The following is a 12,119-nucleotide window of genomic DNA, read 5'->3' as shown; positions in this document are numbered from 1 at the left end:
AACGACGGCGACGGCTCGGGCTGAGGACGCGGTGGTGATGGTGGTGGCGGCGGCCGTGGCCCCATTTGGTTATTTTTTAAGCCATATAAATTATTTCAATATGGCTCAGTAGTAATATTTAAAGCTTTTCTATTGTCATAGATGAAAAACTTGTGACCTGATAAAGCCATCTTTACAAATCTCTGCAAATCTTTCTTTGTCCTTCCTTCCTCTGTCCCTCTCTACCTCCCTTCTGTCTTTCCCTCCTTTCTTTCTTCCTTTGATCTTTCCCTCCCTTCCTTCTTTGTGTTGGGGATGGAACTCAGAGCCTTGAACATGTTAGGTAAGTGCTGTGCCACTGAACCCTTCATCCAGCCCTCATACAACCAATTTTTTTTTTTAATTTCAATTGTATACTTATATTCTTCTCTTCTCCCCCTTTGACTTTTTTGACTGTTCATCCAGGCCTTGTATAACTTCACTGGTATAGTACATTCTGAGGATAACACATCCATCCTGTTTTTCCTCAGGTAATTTCAGCTCTACAACATCCACCTGAGCCTTAGAATGGTTTTTGTTATTGTTGTTGTTGTTGCTTTTGGTCTGTCCTGGGGCTTGAACTCTGGGCCTGGGCGCTGTCCCTCAGCTCTTAAGCTCAAGGCGAGTGCTCTACTGCTTGAGCCACTGCACCACACCGGTTTTCTGAGTGGTTTATCAGCGATAAGAGTCTCAGGACTTTCCTGCCTGAGCTGGCTTTGAACCATGATTCTCAGATCTCAGCCTCCTGAGTAGCTAGGATTATAGGCGTGAGCCACTGGCGCCTGGCTCTGAGCCTTAGGTTTGCCTCTCTGTCTCTTTTGTCTGTCTGTCTGTCTGTCTTTTGGTGTGCTGGGGACAAACCTAAGGCTTTGCATTTGGTAGCCAATTTCTCTCCCACTAAAACATATGTACAGACACCATATTCCCTTATTTTTCTTGTGCGATAAGTTAAAGCATTCTACATTATATTTATCTGTCGTTTCTTCTCAGGCTTGTCTTGGCTATGACAGTTTCTCACATCGTTCTTGTGGTTGATGACTTTGACAGCTTTGAGGAATCTTGGTGAGACATTTTATATACGATCCTTCCATTGAGATTTGTCTGATGTGTTGTAAAGGTCAGACTGGCTGTGGGTGTTTGGGAGGTTAAGTTGGTATTGTCATCTTGTATCAGAGGAATATATTAATAACATGACTTATCCCTCCTGATGTTGACCATCATTTCTTGGCATTGGTAGTGATTGTCAGGTTTTTCTACTTCAAACTCACTTTTTTATCCTCCCATTCCATACTGTGCTCAGCCCACACATGAAGGGTAAGGAGTTCATCTTTCAGGAAATGGTATCAGTGTCTCCATTAAAAAAAAATTCATTGGCATGGGGGAGACTGTTTATGTACTTATTTACAGCACTAGGGTTATAACTGCCTGCACTTTCTAAGCAGATGTTCTACTGCTCGAGCCACAGCCCAGCCCTTTTTGCTTTAGGTTCTTCTTTCTTCCGTGGTCTCTACTGTTTGAGCTTTTTCCTGGGGCTAGCCTTAGGCAGTGATCCTCCTATCTATGCCACCCAGACCTAGAGTCCTAGCTCTAGTATCTGCACCAAACCAAACCAAAAAGACAAACATCCTTAGGCTGAGGTTGTAGCTCAGAGGGAGAGCCCATGTTTAGCACATATGACCCTGAATTTCATCCCTAGCACCAAAACCAAAACACAAATGGCAAAAGCCATAAGAACCAATTGTCTACTGTTCTAGTGTTTTAATTCTGTTCACAGTGTTTTTAAAATCCTGTTTTTCCCTGAGATGAGTTTGAGATGAGCAAATATTGTTCTGTTCATAAAAGAAATGATTGATAAACTATTTGAAGAGGTGACATAAGGAAAGGAGTTTATAATTGTTTCCGCCGAAGATTTTTTTTTTGCAAATAATGGCTAATTTATCATTTGGTCTCATTTAGTCTTATGGTAGTCACTTGTTTTCACAAAAGCTACAACTATTGCAAGGTAAATCCTCATTTAGAACCAAACTGTTGAATACCATGTAACATAATTGAGACCTACCTCATTATTTCTGCTGTATTTTTCATGTGCATTTAATCTTCATCTTGTGACCCAACAGAACCCATTGTAGTAGACTGGATTCAAGGAGGCACAAATTCTAAATGCTCAATAACCACTATATGACTTTGATTTAATATCTCACATTCTTCATTGCTATATGAAGGATTTTTAAATCCAGGCCTCAGCTTCATACCTGTATGAAGTTCTATTGGAACATGATTATCTTCATTCACTTGCTTATTACCTGGGTCCCTTTTTTGTCTTTACATATTGTCTATCAGTAGCTCCTTTGCCTTTCATCTGCAGAGTTGAGTAGTTGCACTCAAATTCATGTGGCTGCAAACCTACAATACTATATAGCAATTTACAAACTCTGCTAACTCCTAACAACCAAAATTCACTTGAATGTTTGAAATTTTTAGAGTTGGGATATGTGAGCCAACTATTATTTTTCCTAGTCAGATTGCTTTGTAGTAAATCACCAGATTTACACTACCTTGTACATCACTTTTTGTTCAGTCCTCGTGCTTTTCATATTTTGCAATTAATTTTGTGATCACAAATAACTTCTAGAGCACAGTATCTTATCCAACTGAGGTACTGTAGTTGAGCCTCACCCGGGGTGCTTTTCTGGGATCTGAGCCTAAAAGGCAGAAGTCCCTAGCCAGGGAAAAGAGCAATGGGGGAAAAAATACCAGCATTGAAAACTTCTATTCAAAGTCACTTTTTTCACTTTCTACTCACATTTCTTGGCTAATGTGATAATCATGGTACAGAGAAGTGTCAGCCTTCTGCAGGAGACCCTGCAGGTTACCTCCTGGTCCCTAGAGCAGGTGGATGATCCTCTCCCAGAGAGTAAGTGGTGAATCAGCTGCAGCCACAGCATCTTTGCCACCATTCCTCAAAGGGTTGAGGAAGTTAGAGAGTCTTGGCAGAAATCTGTGGATGATCTTCTTTCTTCCTTATAGATAGTAACTTAGCAGGCTCTGAACCACTCCTGCCACCCTCCCCTCCCCCAAAAAAGTAGTTTGTAGTACCTTTCCTAGAGATTGTTCATGTGAGCTCTCTTATTTTAGAATTTTAAAAATAGCTTCACTGAGCTCCTAGGGGAATAGGAAATTTTCCCTAAAATCCAAATACTTGTCTTTGAAGATGCTCCAGTGATTTTTAATTTGTCAAGGCCAAAATGTTTTCATTATTTAAAATTCATTGACACAAAATTTCTTTGATCAACCAAATGTTGCCCCTTCTTTTTATCTAGCCTAAGAATGTGGAATTTTTAACAAAATCAACCAACTCAGAAGCTTTGTACTTGCTGCTATCACAGCTTACCGGTATAAGTAACTAATTTTTACAAAACCAGCTTAATTTAAAAAATAGCAGGCACTGTTTAATTTTAACATTTAAAATAGAATCTATAGCCTCTAGAGTATAGAAAGGGTCACAGAGAGAAAAGCTATGGTTCTATGGGGATTTGAACTCTGTATGTTAGATGTTTCCGTGATATTTTGATTTTCTTTTAATAAGCAGAATTTGGGAAACATTTTTTTTAAGTGAAAAGTGATTTGATTTTCTTTCCTTAAAGAAGCCAAAATCGTATCAGCATTAAAAGAGCTGTTTTATGATTACCAGTGGGAATTCTGTGAATATAGAAATTCTTAAATATCTTGGAAATGATAAGAAAAAATGGTTGTAGATGCACATAAGTGCTTCTTAGGGGGTGTGTTAGAGGATATTCAAAAGACAGCCATAATTCAAAGATTCTTCTTATTTCTGAACTCTTGCTTTCTCTTCTGAAATGCAGGCTACCACTTTAATATCTACTCGAATAGCAAATAGATACCCCAAATCTACTGTGTCTGTTATTAGTAGTTTCCTATTGCAGTCATAGCACATTACAGATTTAGTGGCTTAACATAACATGAATTCTTCCCGTAGTTCTGGAGGTCAAGTCTGAAATCACTTTCACTGAGCTGAAGTGAACCCGTTGGCTGGGTTCTCTCCCATCTGTAGGCCCTGCAGGAGAATCCGTAATTTGCCCTTTTTAGCTTCTAGAAGCCAGCTGCATTCCTTGGCTCATGGCCCCTGGCTCCATCTTCAAATTTAACATCTTGGCTCCTCTCTTCTTCTCCATCATTCCATCTTCAGCATTTCTCATGAACGTCTCTAATATCCTGTCCTACTCTTTTAAGAAGTCTGTGACTGGGCTGGGAAGGTGGCTCAGTGGTAGAGCGCTTGCCTTGCATGCCTGAGGCCCTGGGTTCGATTCCTCAGCACCACATAAGCAAAAAGAAAAAAGCCGGAAGTGGCGCTGTGGCTCAAGTGGTAGAGTGCTAGCCTTGAGCTGAAGAGCTGAGGGACAGCGCCCAGGCCCAGAGTTCAGGCCCCATGACTGGACCAAAAAAAAACAAAACAAAACAAGAAGTCTGTGACTAAGTAGGTCACAAAATGGTTCAGGATAATTTCTCATCTCAAGATAATTTTCATCTTAGGAGTAGACCTCCTTTCAGTATGTATGGTAACATATTCACATATTTTGGAGGTTAGGATTTGGCTGTACTTGATCAGTAGCCTGGCAAATCCATCATTCCTGCCTTCATTTAAAGATATAACGAGCCAGTAATCTAGGGATTGTTCTTGATCTCATTCTCTTATTTTCCCCCATCATTCTCTCAGTCATCATAGCACTCCAGTCATCACATCTAAATCTGATCAAAAGGCTATCTTGCTGCTACTACCTAGCTCTCTGTAGATTTCTCCTCATCTCATGGATCTGTTTTTCACATTTTGGTGCTTTGGGTACTTGTTCTACCCTATTCCTTAAACTCAGAGTTAATACAAGTTAATACAAGAGTTAATACAAGCTAATACAGAGTTAATACAAGTCTTTGTGGCCTAAGTATGATGAGTAATACACACAAAGTGCTGTACAACTAGATCCCAGTGACTTCATTCCAACACCTGGATATGAGTGAAATTTGGGTTAGTTGAGGGTAATTATCCTGAAAGGCAAATAGAATTTCCATCGAAGACTTCAATCTCTTTTATTTTTCTGACAGTGAATCATTTCCTCTTAATTATTGACAACAGAATAAATGCAATCTGGTCTCTGGTTTTGTTTTTCTGTGTTTAAAGTTTTTATTGTAAAGGTGATCTACAGAGGGCTCACAGTTACATGATTCAGGTAGTGAGTACTTTTCCTTTTGAACCTTCATTCTCTCCCAGTTTTTTCCCTCCTGGCTTCCCTCCACCCTGATCTCCGGTTTTGAATGACTCTTTCCTCTTTTCCCTTTCATGAAAAAGGAGCACGTTTAAAAAGTCCTTTATGCTTAAAAGGTTTAAAAAGTTCATGTTTAAAAAGTTCTTTGGCAGCTGGTTTCCAGTGTGTAAATGAATATCTTAGATTTGGTAGGAAGAGTGGTAGCTTAAGAGTAAAAGTAAGTGTCTGAAAAGAGGAAGGACCTGCTGCTGAAATAATGTCAACATCTTGCTTCCACACATTACATTCTGACTTTCTCTCTCTCTCTCTCTTTTTTGGTCTGTTTTGGGACTTGAACTCTGGGCCTGGGTGCTGTCCCTGAGCTTCTTTGTGCTCAAGGCTAGCATTCTACCACTTGAGCCAAGCACTTCTGGTTTTTGAGTGTGTTTTTTTTTTGTAGGTAAGAGTCTCATGAGGACTTTTCTGCTCAGGCTGGCAGAATATTTATTGGATTTTCAGTAGCTTTGTTAAAATTTCATCAGACTTAAATTTTTACATGATATGTGCAAATAAAAATGGCACAAATGAACAAAAATATATTCCAAATATACTTCATAAATTAAAATTGATTTTTCAAGAAATGCTATGTGGAGCCCTCCAAGAGGAGTGTAAAGATGTCTCTGTTTACTTCTCTCCATTCAGTCACTTGTAATGTCCACAACTAAATTACTTGTGAGAAAGTACTTGACATTATTTGTGAATACAAATGTCTATTGATTTTTTTTCCATCCAGTAATGTATGAGTGGGTGCTGTACCTCACCTTTTGAAGTAAGCTTTCCATTTTGTGTCTTAGTTATTGAAACAGAAAGTGGATCAAGCTACTTTGAGCCTTTTTTTGAAAAACAATCCCAAGTCTTGCTTAGAAAATCTTTAGAGCCCTAAATATATGATAGACAAGTCAATATTTGTTTAAGTTAAGGAGATAAGCCTTCCTGCTCATTTTTAAACAGTAGTTTTCTTTGAGACTATGGTTTTAATGAGACATAATTTACATGCCATGTAATTTGCCCCTTCCCCATTTTTGTTTGTTTTGTTTTGTTTTTCAGTGCTAGGAATGGGGCAGGGGACCTAGGACTTCACTCATACTAGGCAGGTGCTCTATCATTGAGCTACACAGTGTCAGCTCCAGTTTTGAAAAACATTTTCTGTAGTGCTCAGATATTGTTTGATTTTTTTTTTCCCTAAGCAATAGACAGCTAAGTGCATTGAGTTGTTGCAAAGGGAAGAGTCCAGGAGCAGAGGACAGACCAAACAAGGCTGAGGTGAAAGTGGGAAACTGCTCTGGATAAGAAAGAAAATCAAACAACACGGTGGGCAGGTTGTGGTGAAAATCAAACAACAGGTGGGCAAAATGGTGAATTATAACGTAAGCTTGAGTAAGTACTTTTTTCAGATGATTTTGGTAAATAGGGCCTTACTACAAGGACAGTGTAAAGAAGAGTAGATTAGGACAGAAAACAGCCACTGGCCTTGTGGAACTGCCCTGATGTCAGGATCCAGCCGCCCTCTGGGGTTGTGCTCAGTGCTGTCTCTGTCTCTGCTGTGATTGTCTTCTCTGCTCTCCTGGCCCACCCTTGTCTCTGCAGCTCTCTCTTCTCACTACCTCTCCTTTTCCTGCTTTGCTCCCCCAGCATTGAGCCACATTCACCGCTGCTCTTCCTCATGTATCCCTATCATGCTCCACCCCTAAACCTGTGGATTCCTGTTCTCTCAACCTGAAAGTCTGTCTGTCTCTTTGTCTCTGTCTGTCTGTCTGTCTCTTACAAGTAGACTCTGACACTTGTTATCCTTATCTGCTTCTTCAGTTTTATTTTTCTCTATCGAACTTTATTGTACATGACACTATAGTGTGTATTTCTTTTGCCTTGTTTTGTTCTGTGATGTGGAGAATCTAACCCAGGGCCTCACAAGGCAAGTGTTCTACTACTGAGCTACATCACCAACCCTGCATTCTTTTGTATTGGTTTTCTCCTTTCCCTCCCTGGAATATAAACTCCTTGAAGTCAGGCTTGGTATGTTATATGTACTGCTGGAGCCTTAGAATGGTGCCCATTTCATGGTAGCCTCTAACACTGATCAGTACCTTAACATACCTAGTGATGTCCTCAGTGGAGGGGTCCATTGTGTCGTCCAGTGCTGGGGGCAACTCTTGGGTGAGATTCCAGATTAATCCCCCAGTACTCCCTTACAGACTAACCTGCTAAGTCAGGTTCCATCTCTGCTGCATCTAAGCAGTAGAGTCCAGAACAGTAAGAGTCTGTGGCCCTTGTCTTCTCCTGGGAGGCTAGTGCCTCTAAACCGTCCAAGGTTCAACTCCTGGCTCACAGAATGTTCAGATCCTATCTTGTGGACCACTTGCTTCCCTTTTTGAGCTAAGCTGATAAAGGGAACATCTACTAAGAAGTATGATTTTGACTTTCTTTTTTTCTTTTTTTTGGGGGGGGTCTGGTCGTGGGGCCTGAACTCTGGGCCTGGGCACTGTCCCTCAGCTCTTCAGCTCAAGGCTAGCGCTCTACCACTTGAGCCACAGCACCACTTCTGGCTTTTTTCTTTTTGCTTATGTGGTGCTAAGGAATCGAACCCAGGGCCTCATGCATGCAAGGCAAGTGCTCAACCACTGAGCCATCTTCCCAGCCCCGGATTTTGGCTTTCTTGCTCTTCTTTGTGCCCTCTGCTCTCTGGCCCTGCCTTATATCCTATGTGCTTTCTATTTGTCCTCTGGTTGTTGATTATACTTTGACATTTCTTCTGATTTCCTTTCTTGCCCCTCCTGTCTCTCTTCTCTCTCAGCTACTATTTTGCTCCACAGCTCAAAGCTCTTTCTCATGCAATGACTGCTTAGCTTGAGTTCTTGCCAGCAGGAAAGCTTTCAGCATCCTGCTTGATATAATCTTTCCTCTCCTTTGTTCCTTGTAGCTGGAGAGGAGTGAGGAAGAGAACTGCACTGGAATGTGTTTTCCTCCTTCTTCCTTTAATTACTATCTTGCATGAAACATTATAGCAAGTTCTGGACTACCTCCATAAATAAAATGCTCAGGTTCCAAACATAAATTTGGGAACACGAATAAGTTATTTGAGTCTTTAACATTTATTTGGTATCTATATCTATATCTATATGCATATATATATTTATTGAAGCTGTATAGAATGGTGGATAAAAGCAAAAATTCTTTTGTCTCATGACCCTTATATTTTGGTAAGACAGACTTATGTTAATTATACATGTATATAAATGGTTGATACAGTATTGTATCTATGTTGAGTTGTATAAAGGAGGATACCTAAGTACTCTGAGAATATACATTAGGGAAGTGAGGGATGGTTCTGAGTTGAAGAGGGAACTGAAGGCACAATAAGCATGAGCTTGGCCAGGCCTGAAGTGGACAGGGCGTGGAAGATACAGGTTCCTACTGCTGAGGGGCCAGAGCATCAAAGCAGTTTAGGCAGAAAGCACAAGGTGGAGTGATGGTAAATGGAAAGACAGACTGGAGCCAATCTATGGGGTTTTGTGGATCTTATGAAAGATTTTGGATAGTTTTGAAGTGCTATGTGCAAGGGGAAAGAAGTAGAAAAGTATACAACATCCTTTTAGTTTTAAATCATTGGTAGAAGTGCTGTGAAGAGTAACTGGAATAGGGTGTAGAGGTAAGATGGAGGAAAAACTTGGGGAAGCATTTTAGAGACTGGAGGCAGTCTAGATACAAAGTGACAGTAAAGATTAGCAAAGATGTCAGGCACCAGTGACTTAGGCCTGTAATCCTAGCTTCTCAGGAGGCTGAGATGTGAGGATCGATGTTCAAAGTCAGCCTGGACAGGAAAGTCTGTGAGACTCTTATCTCCAATTAATCACCAGAAAACCAGAAGTGGCCCTATGGCTCAAGTGGTAAAACACTTGCCTTGAGCTGAAGAGCTGAGGGATAGCACCTAGGCCTAGAGTTCAAGCCCCACAACTGAAAAAAAGAAAACCAAAGATGAGCATAGGTTTTAAGTTTCCAAACCTACTTTTGCTTGATGGATGTCCTTCCTTCCCTTTTGTTCCTTTCTTTTTTTTCAGCAGTATTAGCGTTTTAACTTAGGACTCTAGCCACCACCCCCTTTTTGTGAGGCAAGACCTCGCCATGGAGCCCAGGTTGGCTTTGACCTCAGTGTTTTTCCTGCCTCAGCCACCTGAGTGCTGCGATTACAGACATGTGCCACCCCACCAGGCTTCTATCTTCACTTCTTAGTAAATGTATTTATTTGTCCAAACATTGTTTCTGAAGAGTCATCTTACTGTAAAAGATTCAAATGCAGCTGGGCGCTGGTGGCTCACGCCTGTAATCCTAGCTACTCAGGAGGCTGAGATCTGAGGATCGTGGTTCAAAGCCAGCCCGGGCAGGAGGGACCGTGAGACTCCTATCTCCAATAAACCACCAGAAAACCGGAAGTGGTGCTGTAGCTCAAGTGGTAGAGCGCTCGCCTTGAACTGAAGAGCTGAGGGATGCACTCAGGCCCAGAGTTCAAGCCCCATGACCGAACAAAAAAAAAAAAAGATTCAAATGCAAAAAATAAGATAAGTGAGAAATAAAAGATGACTTAAGAGGGTATGAATGGAATGATACGGAAAATCCAGGAGAGGATAATGATTGTAGACAAGTTAAAAACTTAGCTCTGGGCTTCTGGCAGAAGAGAACAGAATAGGTCATATGATTTTGTTGTTGTTGTTGTGTTATTATTGTTGTTGCCAGGCCTAGGGCTTGCACTCAGGGCCTGGGCACTGTCCCTGAGCTTTGGTGTTCAAGGTTAATGGGCTATCACATAAGCCACAGCACCATTTCTGGCTTTTTTTAACTGTATTTTTTTTGTCTTTTCTTTTTTGGTACTGGGGATCGAACCCAGGACGTTGCACTTGCTGGGCAAGTGCTTTGCCATTGAGCTACATCCCAGCCTTCTGGCTTTTTCTGAGTAGTTTATTAGAGTCAGGAATCTCACAGACTTTCCTGCCTGGACTGGCTTCAAACCATGATCTTCAGCTCTTAGCCTCCTGAGTAGCTAGGACTATAGGCTTGAGCCACCAGCCCCTGTGATTATTTTTAAAAAGAAAGCAAGGCTTACAATCTACTCCTTAGTTATAGAAGTGACATTAAACAACCAGAATAGGTCAAGATTGCTGACATTCACCACCTTATCTCTGGAGATCATAACATTAGTCGTTATCAATGGCAGTCAGTTAGGAAGAGAACAAGGTCTTAGTACGTACCCCAAACAAGCCTCAGATTTATGACAGTACTGCCTCAGCCTCCTTGAGTGCTGGAACTGTAGGTATGTACCACTATGTCTGGCATTCATCTATTTTAGTAGTAGGTTGCTATAGTAGTTTATGAACTGAACTACATAAATGCATTTCTTTTTAGACCCTTTGTTATAGTTTGAGGGCCAGAAGAGGATTGGAAGGGAACATAGGATGGCAGCAGAGATGACAAATATAAACTGAGTAGAAGCCTATGATATCCCCTATGGGTATATAATGAAGACCGTTAGTTCCTGGAGGACAATTTGTTTATGAAACCATAGATACTTTTGCCTGGCTGATTTCTCCAGTAGTTATGTAATTTGTACAACAAATATATATTCATAGAGGGCATCCCCTCTCCCTCCTAAAACACATTAGCGAGACAAAGAATACCATGCACAAATGTGTTATTGCTTAGTTTATTCACATTCCAACATCAGAAACACAGAACAATGAACCTTAATCATTTCAAATTATAAAGGAAGTCATGCAGGATTTCCGGTGACTCTTGTGAGCTCCCTGCCCCCTGGGATTTACTCTCTTGGCCTTCCAACCCTCTTTTCATTTCATCTATGTTACCTACTCTCCAGGTATGTTAGGCCCAAAGGCCCAGAAAGGCCCCAGGAGAGCCAGAGAGAGTAGTATCATAGGGAACAGGAAGTCAAATGAGTCAGGATCATTGGCTCCCAAGACTTCAGCTCTTGAGGCAGTGTCATTAATCCATTTTTTTTTTTTTTTTTTGGGTCCGGTCGTGGGGCCTGAACTCTGGGCCTGGGCGCTGTCCCTCAGCTCTTCAGCTCAAGGCTAGCACTCTACCACTTGAGCCACAGCACCACTTCCAGCTTTTTTCTTATGTGGTGCTGAGGAATCGAACCCAGGGCCTCGAGCATGCAAGGCAAGTGCTCTACCACTGAGCCACCTTCCCAGCCTGATTAATCCATTTTTAATAGTAGAACACACTGGTATAGACCCCAGGAAGCCTTTGACCACATTGCACTCCCCAGCTGACCACTCCTATTTGAATCCAAATGCCACCAATATGACAGGACAGCGGCCCTCCAGAGTCACCCTAAGGAAGAGGGAAATGTGATGAGTTGGTGGAAGGCGTATGGAAAGGAGTATTCATAGTGGGGAATGTTCTTCAGCACAGGCCTTGAGACCTCAGGAGCTATGGCACTCTGAGGGATGTGGATGTTGTACTGTAGTCTTGGGAGGAGGCCACAGGAATTCTAGAGCCAAAATATTTGAAATTGGCAAAGGTCTTAGCAAAATATCTTGGTCATTTCAAAACATTCAGCTACATGATAAAGCAGAATCAAATGAGTGTGATCAATTTTCATACATCAAGTCTTTCATTCACAAAATGAAATAATCATTTGAATGAACCGCTCTTGTTTTCTGTTCTTAGGGTCTTACTGCCTTTTTATGTTCAAATAATCATTTGAAATAAAATAAGTGATAGTAGTTGATAGTATGGCTTTCAATTTCATTCTTTTTTTTATAACAGCTT

Source organism: Dipodomys spectabilis, unplaced genomic scaffold, assembly GCF_019054845.1.
Source record: "Dipodomys spectabilis isolate Male_0828 unplaced genomic scaffold, ASM1905484v1 ptg000178l, whole genome shotgun sequence".
NCBI lineage: Eukaryota > Metazoa > Chordata > Mammalia > Rodentia > Heteromyidae > Dipodomys > Dipodomys spectabilis.
The sequence above is the reverse complement of the archived record's forward strand: the minus strand, read 5'-3'. Positions refer to the sequence as shown.